This window comes from Elephantulus edwardii, unplaced genomic scaffold (genome assembly GCF_000299155.1).
Source record: "Elephantulus edwardii isolate Elephantulus edwardi_28Jun2011 unplaced genomic scaffold, EleEdw1.0 scaffold00441, whole genome shotgun sequence".
Lineage (NCBI taxonomy): Eukaryota > Metazoa > Chordata > Mammalia > Macroscelidea > Macroscelididae > Elephantulus > Elephantulus edwardii.
The window spans coordinates 631,869-653,128 of NW_006400191.1; the positions used below are offsets into that span (position 1 = coordinate 631,869).

Sequence of the window (21,260 nt, forward strand, 5' to 3'; positions counted from 1 at the left end):
TTTTTATGTATTGTTGGATTCTATTTGCCAGTATTTTATTTAGGATTTTTGCATCAATATTCATGAGAGATATTGGCCTATAGTTTTCTATTTTGGTGCATCTTATAGACTATAAAAGACATCTCACTGTGTAGTGTCTTTGAACTGTGGTGCTGGAGAAGATTACTGAACATCCTATGGAGTGCCAAGAGAATAAACAGGTCCGTCCTAGAGAAAGTGAAAACAGGGTGTTCCTTGGAGGCAAGGGCTTTGAAAATCCATCTCACATACTGTGGACATACTGTCAAGAGGGGCCAGTCATTGGAAGACATCATTGCCTGGAAGGGTAGAAATTCAGCACTAGAAAGGAAGACCTTTGATTAGATGCTTCAACAGTGATTGTGGCAATGGGGTCAGGTGTGTAAGAGATAGTGAAGTTGGCTCAGGACAGGGTAAGGTTCAGAGTTATTGTTCATAAGTTCACTTGAGTGGTAGGTGACTCAATGGCACATAACAACAATTCTCTGAATGTTCGGTGGCATTAAACAATGAGGTCATCTGAGCCAGGCCTTTAGTTGAGAGGTTTATATATAAATCGATTTCGTAAAGGATCTGTTAAACTTTTCTACCACTCTCCGCATTTTAGGAAGGCAGTAAGTTTCGAAAAACTGTTCCATTTCCTCTCATTGTTGTTATGTACCATGGAGCCTGAAATGACTCATAGCTGAGGTGTTAAATCATACAGATCGCCCATACTCTCCCACAGAGCAACTGGTGGATTCAAACTATGTTGGCAATGCAAATCCTTACCACTAGAGCTCCCCTCCATCTCTTCTAGGTTTTCTAATTGTTTGTAGTTCTTCAATGTTGTTGCTGTTGTTAGGTGCCATTGAGTTGAATATGACTCGTTGCAGACCTATAAACAACTTCACAATCTCTGATACTCGATACCCTTGCTGCTGTCAACTGTATCCATCTTCCTAATCTCTCCTCTGTTCCCCTGCCTTTCCAAATGTTATCATTCCCCAAGAAAGAGCCTCCCCCAGCAACATGTCCAATATGCAAGGTATTTACCATCCTTGCCTCCAAGGAGGCAAGGTGACACTGTGGTGTCACATATTCCAAGATATATCTGTTTGGGGTTTTTGGCAGTTCATAAGATATTCATTACTCTTCTCTAACACTATACTTCAAAGACAGCAATTTTTCTTTTGTCATCCTTAGTCATTGTCCAGCTCTCAGCCAGTGTAGCAAGAAACTGAAAAGACTATGGCTTGAATCAGGTGCACCTTAATTCTCTAACTAACATCACTGTTCCTCAGTAATTTGGAAAGGTTCCTGACTTCAGACTTTCCCAGTGCAATAGATTTCCTGATCTCCTGACTGCTGGTACCAAGTGTACTGTCTTGGTTCAAAGAGCTCCTTTCAGAATTTCTTGTAGAGTTGGCCTAATCTTCACAAATCCCCTTAGTTTCTGCCTATCTGGAAATGTTCTAATTTCACCACTATATTTTTCTGGGTATAGAATTTGTCGGACAATCTTTCTGGGTATAGAATTTGTGGTTAGCAGTTTCTTCTTTTTCAGCATTATGTTTATGTTGCCTTCTTCGGTATGGCTTCTACTGAGAAACTGGAACTTAATCTTACTGGTTCTATTTTGGATGTAACTTCAATTTTCCCAAGTTGCTTTCAACAGTCATTGTCTTTAATTTTGGAAAATTTGAGTATATGTCCTAATGTTTTCTTTTAGGGTCTTGCCTGTTTGAGATTCATTCCACTTCTTGAATGTGTATTTTCTCATTTTTTATAATATTTGGGAAATTTTCTACCCGTAAATCTTCAACAACTTTCTCTTTGGTTTTGATGTCTTCCTGTTTTGGCATTCCAATCACACATAAGTTATTCCTCTTGATGTTGTTCCACATAATTCTTGGCCATTCTTCATTTTCTTCCTTTTTTCTGATGATTCTTCTAGCAGATTAGTACTGAAGGATATGTCCTCCAATTCACTAATTCTGTGCTTTATTTCTTTAATTTTATTCTTTTGTTTTCCCATACATGACCATTTTCTGCAATTTTTTTAATTTTAGTATTCGGAATCTCATATTGTTGATTTTGTATTGCTTCTAATTTTCCATTTATTTTATTTATTTGGTCTTGCAGCATTGTGGTGGTTTGTTGGTTTTGGGGTGTGGGGGTTTTTTTTCAATCCAAACAAGACACTTAACTATTATTCTTTTGAATTCTTTATCAGAAAGTTCCAAATAGCCTTCCATTCTTTGAAAGATTTTCTGGTTCTGTAGTTTGGTCACTTTTTTATTATATCTTATCTTAATTTTTATTTTTTGATGCTTGATTTTTGTTTTTATTGGTTTAAACTTAAATATTGTTTCCAAGACATTATGATGTACTTACCTTTGTGGGTGGAGACAAGATATCTAGCCTGGAAGTGTATGTTGATGGGTAGGGTACCCAACATGTGACACAGATTCTGCTAGCCTCACAGAATCCTCAGAGAGTCCACCTGGCTAGGGATCATGCTTTTGTCAGTCTAAGGTGTGGATGCTGGTAGGGAACCCAGTTAGATATGGCTAGAATAAAATGATGTTGTTGTTATGTGCCGTTGAGTGACCCTATGTACAACAGCCCTAAACCTTGCTCTATCCTGTGCCAATTGCATTGCCTCTGACACACCATCCCGATTACCCCAGTCACTGAATCAATCCACCTCATAGAGGGTCTTCCCCTCCTGCGCTGTCCCTCTACTCTACCCAGCATGATGTCCCTCTCCAAAGACCTGTCTCTCCTTGCAACATGTCCAAAGTATATCAGACAAAGCCCCAGAATCTTTGCCTCCAAGGAGTAACCTGGTTTAACCCTCTCTAGGATGAATCTGTTTGTGTTCTTGGCAGTCCATGGAACAGTCAATACTCTTCTCCAGCACCACAGCTCAAAAGCGTCAATTCTCCTTCTGTCCTCCCTAGTCATTGTCCGACTCTCTGATGCATAACAAGTGATTGCAAAGACCATGGCCTGTATCAGGCACACCTTTGTCTCCAAAGAGACATCATTGCTCTTGAATACTTTAGAGAAGTCCCTAACAGCAGATGGGAATAAAATGATACTCAACCAGAAATCCTCACTGAAGGGTGCACTGCACCAAGTATGGTCATGCTCTATGCCAGAGTAAAGGCAAGGATCCCAGTCAAAAATGAAGACCCCCACTACTCCAGGGGATGACTACAGGCCAGATACAGCACAATTCTCTGGTTCCTGGTTAGAGATCTCAAATAAGAGCCATGTACAATCCTAGCATCAGATACAAAATGGTGAGGGCCTGACATCAGAAGGAGTCAGGATGGACCAGCAAATACCTCTGGCTATTTGGTCAATGGAGTGGTAATGGGCAAAGTCACTAATTGTGCACTGGTGTGCACAGACTCTGGTTCCCACAAGTAGATAGCCATTCAGAATGCCCACACTGTACCATTTATGGTAATGTGCTCCATCGAGCTTCTCATTCTGTTTTCCTTCCATTCTTCCCTTTTAAATCTCTGGGTTGCAGGATTTTATTTGATATCTAGTGTGTTGGATGAAGATCTAAACTTCAGTCTGTCTACTCCACTATCTTAACTGAAAGTATGATGTAGTTAATTCCACTCTTGTGTATTCCATCAGTCAAAGTCCGTATGTGAAGTTGCTATTTACGTTGTTTTTAAAAAGGTATCTGTGAGCCATTTTGGCAGCACATATACTAAAACTGGAATGATACAGAGAAGATTAGTATGGCTGCTGTACAAGGATGACACGCAAATTCATGAAGCTTTCCATATTTTTTGTACCAGTGAAGAGAAAAAGTGTAGCAGATTGTATTTAAAAAAACCCCAAATACATCCATATATTTTCTACAAGACACACCTAAAAATGAAGATAAGATAAGAATAGGGCAGGGAAAAAAAATCAAACAAATGGCAACCAGACAAAAGCAAGAGTTAATATTAGTCTCTCATAAAATAGATTTCAGTGTAAAAAACCATCACAAAGAACAAGGAAAGTCATTATATAATAAATACTTAAAGAGTCAAAAGAACAGAGGACATAATCATAATAAATATCTAAGCACCAAATGACAGAGCTGCAAAATATACAATGCAAATGATAACAGAATTGAAAAAAGAAATAGACAACATCACAACTGTAGGAGATTTCAATACACCACTCTCAAGAAAAGACAGAACTACCAAAAAGAACCTCTACAAAGATGCTGAAGAACTAAACTATACAATAAACCAACTTGATCTCATAGACATATACAGGTCAATGTATCTCCAGAAAGCTCAGTATATATTCTTCTCCAATGTGCATGGAACATTCTCCAAAACATATTATATTTTAGGTCACAAAGCAAACATCAATGAATTGAAACACACAGAAATAATAGTAAGCATCTTCTCAAACCATAATGCTGCAAAATTAGAAATTAATAACAAGAGGATACAGGAGAGGAAAAAAAGCATACTTTTAGATGCTGAACAACATCCTACTTGAACATGAGTGGCTAAAAGAAGAAATAAAAACTGAAGTAAAAAAAGTTTGTCAAAACAAATGACAAGGGAAACACAAACTACCAAACCCTCTGGGAAATAGACAAAGCAGTAAGGAGAGGTCAATTTATAGCAATAGGCAACCATATCAAAAGGGAAGAAACAATGATAGTTGATTCTTTAACCCAACATCTCCAATATGTTGGAAAAGAACAGCAAGAAAACACAACAACTTGTAAAGAGAAAAGAATTCACAAAAATTAGGACAGAAATAAATGAAATAGAAATCAGAAGAAAAATTGAAACCATCAACAAAACCAGGAGTTTGTTCTTTAAAAAGGTCAATATAAAATCAACTAAATCACTAGGAAAACTAATGAAAAGTAAGACACAAATATATGGAATAAGAGATAAAAGGAGTAATGTGACAGCAGAACCAACTGAAATAAAAAAAAGGTTAACAATGGAATATTACGAAAATTATACTTAAAGAAATCTGAAAACCTAGAGGAAATGGACTAATATTTAGAAACTCACAACCTACCTAAACTGACACAGATCAAGTAGAACACCTGAACAGATCCATTACAAAAGAAGAAATTGAACAGGTAATAAAATAATTTCCACCAAAAACAAAACACTAGACAGGATGGTTTTACTAGAGACTTTTATTAAACATTCAGAGAAGAACTGTCACCAATTCTACATAAAGTATTTCAGAAAGTATAAAAAGATGGAATTCTTCCAGACTCATTCTATGAGCAAGCATATCCTTGATACCAAAGTCAGGAAAAGACACCATCAAAATTGAAAACTATAGACCAAACTCTCTTATGAACATAGATGCAAAAATTCTTAACAAAATCCACTGTACATAAAAAAAATTCACCATGACCAAATGTGATTCATAACAGGTATGCAAGGATAGTTAAACATAAGAAAAACCACCAATGTAATTCATTACATGAGCAAAGCAAACAAGAACCACATGATCCTATCAACTGAAGCAGAAACAGCCTTCTACAAAATCCAACACCTTTCCATTAAAACACTCAGGAAAATAAGAATAGAGAAGAATTTCCTCAACATAGTGAAAAATACATACACAAAACTCAACATCATTCTCAATGGAGAGAGATAAAAGGCATTCACTTTGAGAACAGAACTAGGTGAGGATGTCCATTATCACCTCTCCTATACACTGCATGGTTCAAAACTGGGAAGGGTGTATGCCAGAGATGTGTCCTGTCTCTATACTTTTTCAATCTATATGCAGAACAGATTATCTAGGAGGCTGGGCTATAATGAGGAGAAATGTGGCATCGATTGGAGGAAGACTCATCAACAATCTGCACGACGCAGATAATACAACCCAGCCTGCTGAAACTGAGGAGGACCAGAAGCACTTGCTGCAGAAGGTCAAGGACTGCAGCCTTCAATATGGATTGAAACTCAACATCAAGAAACAAAGCTTCTCCCCACTGGGCTGATTGGCAGCATTATGACAAATGATAAAGAGATTGAGGTTGTTAACAGTTTCAGTTTGCTTAGCTCCAAAATCAACACTCCTGATAACAGCAACCAGGAAATTAAAAGATGAATTACACTGGGAAAGTCTGCTATCAGAGATCTCCCCAAAGTACCAAAGAACAACGATGTCAGTCTGGAGACTAACGTGCGCCTAATACAAGCCATGGTCTTTGCAATTACTTGCTATGCATCAGAAAGCTGGACAATGACTAGGAGAATTGAAGCCTTTGAATTGTGGTGCTGGAGAAGAATGCTGAATATACCACCAGAACCACTGGGGACACACAGAGGGCACGGGATAGTAGTTTTTACAGGGGAAGAGGTAGGCCAGCATGAAGGGACTTCAGAAATCCCCACCCTGCAGGTCAACAAGAACAGAGCTCAGGTGGCGCTGGAACCACTGGGACCTGACGGCCAAGGCCCGAGGGCCAGGAAAACAATCTATACACCAGTTCTACAGGACACATCACCCTTGCTTAGGAAACATTACCACTAAACTTAAGAGACACTGCCCACAGCAATAGAAATCGTCATCAGTTGAAGTGTTTGGAATCACAGAAGCCCAGAAAGCTTCAGATATAAGCGATCAGATCAAGGGATGGATAACAGGAGATAGATGTTGAAGGGAGTGGGTAGGAGTGGATGGGGATACTGGTGGAGCAGGGAAATAAGTGGATCAGGACAGGGACAGCACTGAAACTAACAGTTAATTCCACAAAGAAGGACTGTCCATCCACTTATGAAATAGCAGACCTCTGAAAATCCTATGTTCAACAGAACACATAGAGTCATAGGGCAACTGAGCTGGAGCTTTCAAGTATGGAAATACAAAGGAAGAGAAACAGTTGTAAGCAGACACTAGTGATTGGAACATGGAATGTGAGAACCATGAATGTAGGAAAATTAGATATTGTTAAGGAAGAAATGGAATGCATAAATATTGACATACTAGGTATTGGCAAGATGAGATGGACTGGCATGGGGCATTTTGAGTTGGATGATCATATGACATATTACTCCAGAGATGAAAAGGTGAGGAAAAATGGGGTTGCTTTCATAGTTAAAGTCATTTCTAGATCCATCTTGAAATACAATAATGTGAGTGACAGGATAACATCCATATGCATACAAGAAAGTCCAGTGAATACCACTATCATTCAGATACATGCACCAATAACCAGAGCCAAAGAATAGGAAATAGAAGATTTCTATCAACTTTACAGTTGCAGATTGATTGAACATGTAATCAAGATGCAGTAACAATAATGGGTGACTGGAATGCAAAAGTTGGGAACAGAGAAGAAGAATCAGTAGTTGGAAAACATGGACTCTGTAAGAGAAATGAACCTGGAGACAGAATCATTGAATTTTGCACAATTAATACATAATTAATACATAAGAAACATAAACGCAGGTTATACACATGGATTTCACCTGATGGTATGCACTGGAATCAAATTGATTACATCTGTGAAAAGAACCACTGGAGAAGCTCAATATCAGATGTGAAAACTTGGCCAGGTGCTGATTGTGGAACAGACCACCAACTACTCATATGCAAGTTCAAGCGGAAGCTAAGAAAAATTAAATCCACGGGAACCAAAATATGACTTTGAGTCTATCCCATATGAATTTCAGAACAATCTCAGGAACAGGTTTGAGGCCTTGAACTCCAATAAGCGAAGACCAGATGAGTTGTGGGAGGATATTAAGAGTATCATCCAGGAAGAGTACAAAAGGTACAAAGACAGAGGAGGAAGAAAAGACCAAAATGGATGTCAGAGGAGACTTTACATATTGCACGGAATGCCGAGAAGCCAAACCAGAAGAAAGAAGTCAAGATACTACAGAGCTGAACAGAAGATTTCAAAAGGCAGCGAGGGAAGATAAAGTAAAATATTACAATGAAATGTGCAAGGAGCTGGAGTCAGAAAATCAAACGGGCTGAACTCACTCTGCATTTCTTAAGCTCAAGGAATTGAAGTACAAATTCAAACCTCGAGTTGCTATAATTAATGATGATTTAGGCAGAAAAGTAAATGATCCAGGAAGTATTAAAAAAAGATGGGAAGAATATACAGAGTCACTGTATCGAAAGGAATTGGCAGGAAACAGAAGAATTTCATGAAACAACATACGAGCAAGAGCCTATGGTGGTAAAGAAGTTCCAGCTGCTTTGAAGGAATTAGCAAAAATAAGGCCCCAGGAATAGATGGTATACCAACTGACATATTTAAACTAACAGATGCTGCCCTGGATGTGCTCACCAAGTTGTGTCAAGAAATCTGGAGGACAACCACTTGGCCAACTGACTGGAAGAGATTTGTTCCCATTCCAAAGAAAGGTGACCCAACAAAATGTGAAAACTATAGAAGAATATCATTGATGTCACATGCAAACAAGATTCTGCTAAAGATTATCCAAAAACGACTGGAACAGCACATCAGCATAGAACTGCCAGTAGTGCAGGCTGGGTTTAGAAGGGGTCGTGGTAGTAGGGATATTGTAGCTAATGTTAGATGGATCTTAGCTGAAAGCAGGGAATACCAGAGGAATGTCTGTGCTTCATTGATTATGCAAAGGCATTTGACTGTGTGGATCATAACTGTGGCTGACTCTGAGAAGAATTGGAATCCCAGAACACTTGATCATGCTAATGTGAAACCTATACTTGGACCAGGAAGCAGTTGTCAGAACAGAGAAAGGAACAACTGTATGGTTCAAAATTGGGAAGGGTGTACACCAGGGATGTGCCCTATCTCCGTACCTTTTCAACCTATATGCAGAACAAATTATCCGGGAGACTGGGCTGTATGAGGAGAAGTGTGGCATCAGGATTGGTGGAAGATCCATCAACAATCTGTGTTATGCAGATGACACTACCCTGCTTGCTGAAACTGAGGAGGACCTGAAGCGCTTGCTTCAGGGGGTCAAGGACTGCAGCTTTCAACATAGATTAAGGCTCAATATTAAGAAGACAAAGATTCTCACCACTGGGCCAATTGGTAGCAACAAGATGGATGGTGAAGAAATTGAGATTGTTAACACCTTTAGTTTGCTTGGCTCCACAGTCAACACTCTTGGCACCAGCAGCCAGGAAATTAAAAGAACCATTGTTATGGGAAAGTCTGCTGTTAGGGACCTCTCTAAAGTACTGAAGAGCAATGGTGTCAATCTGGAGACTAAGGTGCACCTGATACAGGCCATGGTCTTTGCAATCACTTGCTATGCAACAGAGAATGGACAATGACTAGGGAGGATAGAAGGAGAATTGATGCCTTTGAACTGTGGTGCTGGAGAAGAGTATTGAATGTACAGTGGACTGCTATGAAAACAAACAGGTTCATCCTGGAGAGGGTTAAACCGGGCTGCTCCTTGGTGGCAAGGATTCTGAGGCTTTGTCTGACATACTTTGGACATGTTGTAAGGAGGGACCGGTCTTTGGAGAGGGACATCATGCTTGGGAGGGTGGAGGGATAGCGCATGAGGGGAAGACACTCAATGGGATGGACTGATTCAGTAACGGGGGTAATCGGGGTGGGTGTGTCGTAGACAGTGAGATTGGCACAGGATAGAGCACGGTTTAGGGCTGTTGTACATAGGGTCGCTATGAGTCGCAAGCGACTCGATGGCACATAACAACAACACAACCATCAACAGCTAGGAAAACAAAAAGGTTTGTCCTAGAGAGGGTGAGTCCAGGCTGCTTATTGGAGGCAAGGATTCTAAAGCTTCATCTGATATACTTCGGACATGCTGCGAGGAGGGATCAGTCCTTGGAGAGGGACATCATGCTTGGGTGGGTGGACAGTGCAAGAGAAGACCCTCAATGAGATGAATTGACTGAGTGATTGACTGAGTTAATGCCAGTAGGTGTGTCAGAGATGGTATGATAGGCATAGGATAGAACAGGGTAAAGGGCTCTAGGTCACTATGAGTTGCAAGGCAAGTGACTCAAAGGCACATAACAGCAACAACATTCAATATTGTATTGCAAGTCTTAGGGAGAACAATAAGACAAAAGAAGGAAAATAAGAGGTATCCAAATTGGCAAAGAGGAGATAAAATTACCTCTATCTGCAGATGATATGATAGTTGTTGTTGTTGATTGCCATAGAGTTGAGCATTACTCATAACAACCCTATGAACAAAAGACTTGAAGTCTTTATATAACTATCATCGTTTCTCAAAGTTCACAGAGTTTCCAGAGGCATGCTGTTTAGGAAGTAGATGCCACTCCTGCTTCCAAACCTGTCTTAAACTGAGAGTTCCACCAAATACCATGGGTAACCATTATAGCATTTGACATCCCATTGGCACAAGTTTCAATATCACAGCAACCCCAGGTTACCTCAGTACATGCAAATTGACAAAAGAGTGCTGTACCACTTAGAAGAATGTTCCTCCAAAATATAATAACAACTGACTCTTAGGTACAAAGGCCCTCCACCAGGTCTTGTTCACTCTAAACAAAATTATAAGATACTTAGAAAACCCTAAAGACTCAGTGAAAAAACTATTAGACATAGTCAACCAATTCAGCAAAGTAACAGGAAATAAGATCAACATATAAAAAAAATCAGTTTGATTTCTCTATAGTGACAAGGAAAATACAGAAATGGGGCTAAAAAAACCAATACCCATCACAATAGCTAATCACAAGATTAAATACTTAGGAGTAAATATAACTAGAGACACACATAACAAAAAAAGACCTATACAAGGAAAATTACAAAACATACTACAAGATACAAAAAGAGACCTGGAGAAATGGAAGAAAGTACCATGGATGAAGGCTCATGGATATGAAGAGTCAATATTGTAAAAATGACAATTCTACCAATGGCAATCTACAAGTTCAATGAAATCCCAATGCATATACCAATTCCATTCTTCAACATGATGGAATAGGTGATTTCCAATTTTATGTAGAATGGAAAGAGACCTTGAATAAGTAAATCACTTCTTAAAAAGAGAAACAAAGTAGGAGGCATCTCACTCCCTGATCTCAAATCCTACTATACAGCTGTGGTGGTTAAGACAGCATGGTACTCGTACAGTGAAGACACAGATCGACAGAGTAGAACTGAGAACCTAAAAATCAGCTCTTTTACCTACTGTCAACGGATTATTTTTTACAAGAAGGTAAAATTCATTAAGTGGTAAAATGATAGCCTGCTTAGCAAACGGTGTTGGCAAAATTGGAAAACTATGTGTAGCAAACTCAAGCAAGACCCATACCTCACAGCATACACAAAAACCAACTCAAGCATCTAGAAGTAAAACCAAAGACTATAACTTCATCAGAGAAAAGCTTAGAAGATTAGATTTTGGATTAGAAGCCCTAATCCCCCAGTAAAATCCATCATAACCAAAAAAAATTCCAGACAAATGAGGACTGAAAAAGAATTTTAAATGTATCTTTAGAAGTAAAAACATGGAGATTTAGGATGAAGTTACATTGGAATTCTTTTTTCTTTCTTTCTTCTTTTAATGGTGATTTTAACAAAAGTTTACAGAAAAGTTGGATTTTCATAAATTCATTGTTGCACATTTTCCTCCCTAAACTCTCCCTGTCCACTTTAAAACAATCGTTCATTTTTGCATAATTTTCCATCTCCTTCCATTCTCCCAGACCATGTTGCTATGCACCTTTTATTCTGGGCTGTTGTCATAAAGATAATGTTTAATTATATATTCTTTTGAAAGAATTCTTTCTTTAAAAAAAAAGAAGCCCTAATCCACAGTATGCACAGTCTTTCAAGCATCCTGTAACCAAGATAGAATAAAACAGATGAATGGAACCTTCTAAGAATCAAATCCCTATGCACATAAAAAACCTTTTCCAACAGGATAAAAAGGAAGCCTACAGACTGGGAAAAAATATCTGACAATGACATATCTGATAAGGGACTCATATCTAAAATTAATAGAATTCTCCAGTACCTCAAAAGAAAAAGGTAAACAACCTAATCACAAAATGAGCACAGGATATGAAGAGGCACTTCACCAAAGAAGACATTCAGATGGCAAACACACACATGAAGAAATGTTCAAAATTCCTAACTATCCAAGAGATACAAACAAAAAAACCTATGAGATATCATCTCACCACAGCAACAATAGCAAAGTTCAACAGAGCAGCAAACAACAAATCCTGGCAGGGTTGTGGAAAGATTGGAACCTTTATTCACTGCTGGTGGGAGTGTAAAATGGTGCAACCACTATGGAAGGCAGTATGGTGCTTTCTCAAAAAGTTGGAAATAGAAATACCATTTGATTCAGAAATTCTACTACAGGAAATATATCCTAAAGAAACCAGAGCTGCCACCCAAATAGATGTATGCACACCCATGCTTATTACTGCATTATTCATAATAGCAAAGAGACGGAAGCAAGCCAAGTGACCATAAACAAATGAATGGATAGAAAAACTATGGTATCGTCACAAAATGGAATAATAAGCAACATTGAAAAACAAGGGACTTGTAAAACAGTACACAACATGGGTGACCCCATAGAACATTATGCTGAATGAAATAGCTCAGTCACAAAAGGATAAATACTACGTAACATCACTGTTGTAAAACAAGGCTGACATAGGGAGTGGTAGGTGGGGAAACCAGGAAAAGATGATAGCTATAATGAATAGATGAGGCAGTTCTGGTTTCTTTAGGGTATATTCCCAGCAGTGGAACTGCTGGGTCAAATGGTATTTCTATTTCCAACTTTTTGAGAAAGCGCCATACTGCCTTCCAGAGTGGTTGCACCCTTTTACACACTCACCAACAATGAATAAGGGTTCCAGTTTCTCTACAACCTCTCCAGCATTTGGTGTTTGCCGCTCTTTTAAATTTTGTTATTGTTATTGGGGTGAGATGATATCTCCTAGTTGTTTTGATTTGCATCTCTCCCTGGAGGACATTATGAAATATCTCAGTCGCAAAAGGAGAAATACTACATAATGCCACTGTTCTAAAACAGGACTGATGTGGGGGTGGGGGGAAAACTAAAAAAAGAGGGGATAAATAATGTACACTGCATTGAAAAAGATGAGGGATAGAACTGCTTAAAAGGAATATGGTGTTGTTGATTGCCTTCGAGTTGATTATTTGCATGACATCAGTTCAGAATAAGAGCTGCATAGTAGAGTGGACTGGGGTGGGATTGGGGAATTGTAAAACAATGAAAGAATTTTTTTTCTTCAAAGAGAAAAGTGAACTGGGGCAGGGGCAGAGAGGAAAATACAACAATGAATGAATGGAAATCCAAGTTCTCTATAAAAATCTCAATAAAAAAATTAAGATGTATCTCTTGAAATATAGTTTTATATACTTAATTTCTATATGGCGGGCATTCTTGCTCCTAAGGAACATTCTGGTTGAAATTCTTATAAGATAGATTTATTTATACTTTGTCAGTTCATGCTTTATTCAATATTCTTCGACACAATCACTGCTGTTCGTAAGGTTGACATTTTATATCGAAGGTTACATGATGCCACCTAATAACAACAAAATTTTAAATGATGTAAGAAGCATCAAAAACAGATGGAAGGAATATACTGAGTCATTGTGCCAAAAAGAACTGAGCAATGCTGAACCTCTCCAGGACGTAGTAGCATATAATCAAGAACCAAGGGTACTAAAGGAAGAAGACCAAGCTGAACTTGAAGACACTGGCAAAAAAATAAGGCTCCAAGAATTGACATATCAGTAGAGGTATTTCAACAAACAGATATAAGCTTGCAAGAAATTTGAAAGACCAACCAACTAGAAGAGATCTGGATTTGTACTCATTTAAAAAAAAAAAAAGATTATTCCAGAGATTATGGAAATTATTTAACAATATCATTAATACCACATGCAAGTAAAATCTTGCTGAAGATCATTCAAATATTACTGGAGCAGTCCACAGACAGGGAACTTCCAGAAATTTAAGTTCAATACAGAAGTCATGTAATAAAGGATATCACTACTGATGTCAGATGAATCTTAGCTGAAAGCAGAGACAACTAGAAAGATGTTTACTCGTGTTTTGTTGACTGTATAAAAACATGTGATTGTGTTGAACATGATGAATTACAGGCAAGTTTGAGGAAAATTAGAATTCAAGAACACTTAATTATGCTTTTGCAAAACCTGTAATTAGACCAAGAAGCAGTATCTGAGTAAGATAATGTATGGTTTAAAATCAGAAAAAGTCTATGTCAGAGTTATATCCTTTCTTCTCCATATCTATTCAATCTGTATGCTTAGAAAATAATTTGAGAAGTTGGACTATACAGAGAATGTGGCATCAGGATTGGGAGATGACTTATCAACAACTTGTATGCATATAACAAACATGCTTCCTGAAAGTGAAAAATATTTGAAACACATACTGAAGAGTATCAAAGCCGTACATATGGATTTCACCTCAGCACTAAGAAAACAAAAATACCACTGGGCATCACCTATTAGGCTCCTACTGAGGGGTCTATCCCCAAACACAGTCACATTTGAATAGTTATGAGTGGGCCTCTCCCGGCTGCAGATGACCACTTCTGATGGATAAAATTTCAAGTGCAATGACTGGGCAGAAGCAAGAGACTATGGCATCTGAAACCCACAATGTTTAAAAAAACATAACTTTTCTAATAATATTGTGGATCATTCCATTAATATTTCTAGAAGGAGGTTAATAAATCTCCCAAAGTCAGTTGCTCACACAATAGAATAACTGGACACACCCAGATAAACTACTAAGGTAGTCTATTACACAAAAAAAGTTCATCATCTTTTCCAAATGCTTGTTACAGGGGAAAAAAGTCACCTAGACAGGGGGGCCTTGCAAACAAACAAACAGATATAAATAAATTTTTAAAAGCATGCATGTCTGTCGAGTTGCCTACAACTCATAGTGACCCTATGTACAACAGCCCTGAACCCTGCTCTATCTCACTGTCTCCAAAACATCTACCCCCATTACCCCAGTCACTGAATCAATCCACCTCATAGAGGGTCTTCCTCTCCTGCGCTGTCCCTCTACCCTCCCAAGCATGACATCCTTTTCCATCGACTGGTCCCTCTTTGCAACATGTCCGAAGCATGTCAGACGAAGCTTCAAAATATTTGTCTCCAAGGATCAGCCTGGTTTAACCCTCTCCAGGATGAACCTGTTCATTTTCTTAGCAGTCCATGGTACACTGAATACTCTTCTCCAACACCACAGCTCAAAGAGATCAATTCTCTTTCTATTCTCCCTAGTCATTGTCCAACTCTCTGACGCATGGCAAGTGATTGCAAAGACCATGGCCTGTATTAGGCGAAACCTTGGTCTCCAGAGTGACACCACTGTTCTTTAGTACTTTGGAGACGTCCCTAACAGCAGACTTTCCCATTGTAATACATTTTTTAATTTCCTGGCTGCTGGTGCCAAGAGTGTTGACTGTGGAGCCAAGCAAACTAAAGGTGTTAACAAACTCAGTCTCTTCACTATCCATCCTGATGCTGCCAATTGGCCCAGTGGTGAGAATCTTTGTCTTCTTAATATTGAGCCTTAATCTACACTGAGGGCTGCAATCCTTGACCTTCTGCAGCAAGCGCTTCAGGTCCTCCTCAGTTTCAGCAAGCAGGGTAGTGTCATCTTCATAAGGCAGACTGTTGATGAATCTTCCACCAATCCTGATGCTACACTTCTCCTCATACAGCCCAGACTCCCGGATAATTTGTTCTGCATATACGTTGAAAAGGTATTGAGATAGGACACATCCCTGGTGTACACCCTTCCCAATTCTGAACCATGCAATGTTTCCTTTCTCTGTTCTGACAACTGCGTCCTGGTCCAAGTATAGGTTTCACATTAGCACGATCAAGTGTTCTGGGATTCCCATTCTTCTCAGAGTCAGCCACAGTTTGTTGTGATCCACACAGTCAAAAGCCTTTGCATAATCAATGAAACACAGACAGACATTCTTCTGGTATTCCCTGCTTTCAGCTAAGATCCATCTAACATTAGCTACAATATCCCTAGTACCATAACCCCTCCTAAACCTAGCCTGCACTACTGGCAGTTCTCTGTCGATGTGTTGTTCCAGTCATTTTTGGATAATCTTCAGCAGAATCCTGTTTGCATGTGAAATCAATGATACTGTTCGATAATTTCCACATTCTGTTGGGTCACCTTTCTTTGGAATGGGAACAAATATAGATCTCTTCCAGTCAGTTGGCCAAGTGGTTGTCCTCCAGATTTCTTGGCACTAGGACATCCAGGGCAGCATCTGTTAGTTTAAATATATCAATTGGTATACCATCTACTCCTGGGACCTTATTTTTTGCCAATTTCTTCAAAGCAGTTTGAACTTCTTCCTTCATCACCATAGGCTCTTGCTCGTATGTTGTTTCAGGAAATTCTTCTGTGTCTGCCAATTCCTTTTGGTACAGTGACTCTGTATACTCTTTCCATGATAGTCTACCTTATTTGATTGACTCTAGTGATTCTAGTTCATCACAAACAGAAAGCCCATCATTTTAACAGTGGGGTTTTCTGAAGTTTCTCAAGATCATAAAACAACGGCACAAGTTTTTGTCAGTAAGAATTCGAGGTTGAAGGAAGCTTTAAATTTTCTAGAACAAGAAAAGTATAAGTGAACTTATAGCCTATTTGGTGAGGAAAGATGATCTTGGAGTTGTGATGAATTCCTGTGCTTATCAATAATCTACGGAAGAAAATCAGTACATCTTCCTTGGCTGCTGCATAGACTTAATTTCCCCTAGAAAAGTTATTGTGTAAAAGTAAAGTTAAGGGAGTTCCGGTGGCCTAGTGGCAAGAAGCTGCACTGCAATCCTGAAGGTGTGTGGTTCAAATCCACCAGATGCTTTGCTGGAGAAGGAGGGGCAATCTCTCCTGTGCCGGTTGGATCTGATTTGATGGTACACAACAAGAAAAAAAAAAAGAGAAAAGAAAAAAGGATAAAAAAAGTAATGCAACAGATTATGTGATAGTTGCTTTAAATTGGCTTCACAAGAAATGACAAAAAGGTCAGAACTATCATGCAAAACAGAAATTATAAATGATAGAAATATTCCAATTTTAAAACAGCAATTAAGGAGATTCTGTAAACAGGAAAATCACCTTACTTTAGTTACAGGATTATACTAGTAATATAGCTATGGACATATATGCTTACAATTGCATTATGAAGCTTCATCTACCAAAGAATGCTTAGTTATACAAAATACTCCCAGGCTATATGATTTTTTTAAAAAGTCTTCTGAAAATTCTTGACTGTGGAAGGAATTAGAGCCCTTTTTTTAAAAATGCCACATAATGAAACCATTAATGAAATCTTAACAACCTACTTCACATTGAAGTGGAAAAATATCAGTGAAGTGCAAGTGCACTGGAGATTTATATAGCTTTTTGGTAATATTGGTTAAGAATTACTAGGTTGTTGGATGCAATGCCAGCCCCGCCAGGCTCCAGCCAGACATCTGCAAGCTGACTGAGGTCCTCATGCATGCCCATCTGGAAGCTAGCCTTACTGGGTGCAAGCAGGACAGCGGCAAACTGAGTGAGGTCCTCGCACATGCCCACCCAAAAGCCAGCCCCACCGAATGCCACCCAGACATCTGCAACCTGAGCGAGGTCCCCATGTGTCCCCACACAGGTAGGTAGCCCTGACAGGCGTGAGACAACTGTAAACTGAATGAGGTCCTTAAGCGTGCCCACCCTGACAGCTAGCCCCACTGGGTGCAAGCTGTATAACTGCAGCCTGAGTGAGGTCGCATCCCCACCCAGGAAGGTAGCTCCATGGGCGGCGCAAGCAGAATGCCTGCAAACTGAGTGAGTTCCTCGCACATGCCTACCTGGAAGCTAGCCCTGCCGAGAACCAGCCAGACATTTGCAACCTGAATGAGGTCCTGGCATGTCCCCACCTGGGCAGTTAGTCCCACCTGGCATGAGCAGGACAGCTGCAAACTGAGTGAGGTCCCTCACACGTGCCCACCTGGACAGCAAGCCCCACCAGGTGTGAGCCATAATAGCTGCAGCCTGAGTGAGGTCCCCATACATGTAGCTAGCCCCACTGGGTGCGAGCCGGACAGCTAAAGACTGAGTGAGGTTCCTGTATGTGCCAATCCAGACAGCTGGAATCTGAGTGAGGGCCCCAAGCATGCCCACCCTATGGGCATCTGAGCACACACCCACCGGGCATACACCTGTGCCTGTGCCTGCCCCACCTGTTCCCCCCCTTAGCCTCGCATCTTCTCACACCATCAGTCAACTAACTGCCTTGAATCCAGAGCACCTTGGTCTGACTTAGCTGTAACAAATATCAGACAGAAGAGGCCACTGTCACAGGCCATGAACAGACACCTCCCTTGGTTCGGATGTTCAGTGAGGAACACAGGCAACATAATTGCTACACCCTCTTCTGTAGCAGTGATTTCTGATCAAGAATCTTTCATCACCTCAGGCACACACAAAAAAAACAACTCTATTGCAGGTATGTCACGTAGGAAGCAAGCTATCACACACCCAACACAAGTTCAAAGCAAGATATCACCCCCAAAGAGTGACACAGAATCAATGGATTTCCTGAAACCAGAAAGTCTAATGGAATGTTCTGACACAGAATATAAAAGAATAATGACTGAGTATTTTCAGTGGGTGAGGGAAAGACTTGAAGAATTATAGGACATTGCAAGCAAAAACCAGGAGGAGCTTAAAAAAAAAATCCAAAACAATGCAGATAAAGCAAGCGAGGCATTAGAGGCTCTGTAAAAACAAGAAATGACAATCCAAAATATGAGGTCCAATATCTCAGAGGCTGTCAACATGGAGGTACACATGAACAGAGTTGAAGAGATGGAACACAGAACCAGTGAAATAGAAGATGGAATTGCCACCAGTGATATACTAAAGAAAAAGCATAATCAAAAAGGAAGGAAAAAGAAGAAAACCTAAGAATAATGTGGGACACCATGAAGAGAAATAACATGCGTATCATGGGACCCCAGAACAGGAAGAAGCAAGTAAAGGCACCAAAAAAGTTGTGGAAGAATTATTAGAGAAAAACTTCCCAGACATAATGAAGAATGAGAGAATATATATTCAAGAAGCTAAGTGAACACCATATAGAAGAGACCCCAAAAGAAAAACACCAAGGCATATATCATAGTCAAATTTTCCAGGACCAGAGATAAGGAGAGAATTTGGAAAGCAGCTAGGGAGAAACAAAGAGTAACCTATAAGGGAGAGCAGATAAGATTAAGTACTGATTTCTCAGCAGAAACCACGAGAACAAGAAGACAATGGAATTACATATATCGAACACTCAAAGTCAACCAAGAATGTACCCAGTGAAACTGTCCATCAAATATGAGGGAGAGATCAAGATATTCCCAGAAAAGCAGAACCTAAGGGAGTTGGTAAAAACAAGATCAGCATTACAGGAAACACTAACACACATGAAGAAATGTTCAAAATCCCTAGTTCTAAGAGACATGTAAATCAAAACAACTATGAGATATTATCTCACCCCAGTAAGATTAGCAAAGTTTGACAGAACAGCAAACAAGAAATGCTGGCAAGGTTGTGGAGAAATCATTCACTGTTGGTGAGAGTGTAAAATGGTGCAACCGCTATGGAAGGCAGTGTGGCGCTTTCTCAAAAAGTTGCAAATAGAAATATCATTTGACCCAGCAATCACACTACTGAGAATATACCCTAAAAAACCATAACTGCCACCCAAGCAGATATTTGCACACTCATGTTCACTGTAGCATTGTTTTGTTCACAATAGCAAAGAGTTGGAAACAACCCAAATGCCCATCAACAAACAAATGGATAGAGAAGCTGTGGTATATTCACACAATGGAATACTATGCTGCATTGAAAAATAAGGAACTCATAAAATATCCTACAAAATGGGTGACCATGGAGGATGTTATGCTGAGTGAAATATCTCAGTCACAAAGGGTCAAACACTGCATAATGCCACTATTTTAAAACGGGACCGACATCAGTGTTAGGGGGAATCTAAGAAAAGAGCATTTAAATAATGTATACTGCATTAAAACAGATGAGGGAGAGAACTGTTTGAAAGGAATATATCATTAGGTATTATTTTCATGACAAGAGTACAAAATGAGAGCTTCGTGGGGGGGGGGAGGAATTGTATAATAATGAGAGTTTGTTTGGGTTTTGGTTTTTGAGGTTTTTTTACTTTTCAAAGAGAAATACCAACTGGGGGGAGGGGTGGGCAGGGAGGAAACTGTGCAACAATGAAGAAATGTAAATTCAGAGTCTCTATAAACCTTCATTTAAATGTCAATTAAAAACAGAATTACTAGGCTGTCATGAATAGAAACAGAAATAGAACGATAAATATGATTTATATTATGGGGGGAATCAAGACAAGACCTATTACAGGAAACCACAAAGACTAATCATTATTCATTTTTTTTCCAAGATTGCGTTTTAGACAACTTAAATGTATGCAGTTATTTTCTTAAATTTAAGAGATTCTGAAAGTTATCAATACTAAAATATTTTTATTTACATTGTTGTTGTTCTTGTTAAGTGCTGACAAGTCCACTGAAACTCATAGTAACCCTAAGAACAACAGATTGGAAGTCTTCCCTACCTTGTGCTGTCCTTGCCATGTTTGTCATGCTCTAGTCTATTGTTATAGTCACTGTGCCAATCTACCTCATTGAAGATCTTCCTCTCTTATCCTCTACCTTTCCCACTTACGCTCTACCTTTCCCAGCATGTCTTTTTCCAAAGACTAGTCAGTCTGTCCTGACAACATGCTCAAAGTATGTGAGACAAAGTTTCATCACCCTTGCCTCTAAGAAACATCAGGTCTGCACTTCCTCCAAGAAAGATTTGTTCTTTGCAGTAACTAGGCAAGGATGCCCACTATCACCTCTCTTATTCAATATTGTTTTGGAAGTCTTAGCAACAGCAATAAGACAAGAGAAGGGAATAAAAAGTATCCAAATAGGCAACGAGGAGGTAAAATTATCCCTCTATGCCGATGACATGATAGTATACTTAGAAAATCCTAAAGACTCAGAAAGAAAACTATTGGACGTAGTTGACCAATTCAGCAAAGTAGCAGGATACAAGATCAACATACAAAAATCAGTTGGATTTCTCTACAGCAACAAAAAGAATACAGAGCCAGAACTAAGGGAAACAATACCTTTCACAATAGCT

General features: G+C 39.3%; 1 protein-coding gene and 1 pseudogene across 1 annotated transcript in view; both read right to left on the reverse strand.

The window, feature by feature from the left end:
- LOC102844204 overlaps window positions 1–18,209 on the reverse strand; it is a 63,202-nt pseudogene extending 44,993 nt beyond the window's left edge.
- CCDC22 (coiled-coil domain containing 22) overlaps window positions 1–21,260 on the reverse strand; it is a 206,151-nt gene that overhangs the window by 147,809 nt on the left and 37,082 nt on the right. The window lies entirely within an intron of this gene.